Genomic DNA, 1,342 nt, shown 5'->3' on the forward strand with positions numbered 1-1,342 from the left:
GACGGCTCCCCGCGGGCGGGCCGCCGGGCTGGGGAGGGCCGGTCTGAAGGGGAGCCCTCGGGCGGGCCGGGCTGGGCCGGGTCCCCACGGGCGGGCAGAGCGGGGAGGGCCCGCTCCCTTCGGCTGCGGGGCAGGTACCGCCCGTCTGCTGCTAAATCACCGCCCCGAGGGGGCAAAGGCGGAGCGTGAGCCGGCTGCGGCCGTCCACTCGACGCCAGCAGCTGTGGGTGAGCGAGGTGGGCTAAAAAGACGCAAAGATATACGTGTAAGAGAATTTATGTGAAAAGGGCGGTTGTGACTTCTGTGAGAGCTGGGGGTAGAAAGCTGGCAGCCATTTTGTCTTCCCTCATGCTCGTCTTTAATGTTGTCAGCGTTAATAAGGATTTTTGTCACCACTGCCAAACGGTAATTGAGGTTGGGCCCCTGTTGTGATATTAAACACAACAACACTTGGTCATGAATCCCTTTTTGCAGGTGATGAAACCGAGACACATGGATGAACATACCCCTGGTAGCCACTTGCTCGTACATGGCATCATGGCAAGTTGTACGAGATGCTTTCCGACAGCCACAGGGGATCCACTGGACTCCCCACCATCATTTACTTCAACAAAAGATTTGGTAGCTTCTATATAATATTAATTGAAAGTATTGCCAAAGCCTTAACTCTTGATGTTTTGGGTTTTTTTAATCTGTTAGTAATCCCAAAGTATTCAGTAACAGTGTCAGGTGGAACAGAGCATTGGTCGAGCTCTGCTAACTAGTCACACAGAGTGTTCATAACATGCAGAGTAAACCCTGCCCGTACGTGCCATCCTTATCAACAAAACACTCACATTTGCTCTGAGGTAGTGACTAGCCATAACTTTCAAATTAATTAATCTAGGTATGGGTTGAGCTGGCTTCCAGAAAAGTTCAGCTGACTTAAGGAGAAAGACCTCTGGCATAGCTCACCCGGAGACCAACTTGGCCAGTCTTACTTGCTGCATGTAACACTTCCAACCTTGACTTCTGCCTGCAGTTCCCCCTTCCCTCTTTTTCATGCAAAGGATAAAACTCATGCAATCCTGCAAGGTACTACCTCGGGCTTTCTCCTGTTGGATCCTGTGAACCAGGGTTAAGTAGGCACTGTTTGCTGACCAGCTGCATCTGGCTATAGGGTCATAAAAAGGGAGAAATTATGATGCTGTCTTCTAATTAAGGACCTCTTGAATGCAGTAGGTGGCATCCAGAATCCCCCACTACAGTTAGTGTTTTATTGTTTCCTCTGTTGTAGGGACAGAGTTGGTCCAAGACTGGATTCTCCAAACAGCTGCTGTGTCACTTACAGAAAAAGAAGGTA

Source organism: Ciconia boyciana, chromosome 5 (genome assembly GCF_034638445.1).
Source record: "Ciconia boyciana chromosome 5, ASM3463844v1, whole genome shotgun sequence".
Taxonomy (NCBI): Eukaryota; Metazoa; Chordata; class Aves; order Ciconiiformes; family Ciconiidae; genus Ciconia; species Ciconia boyciana.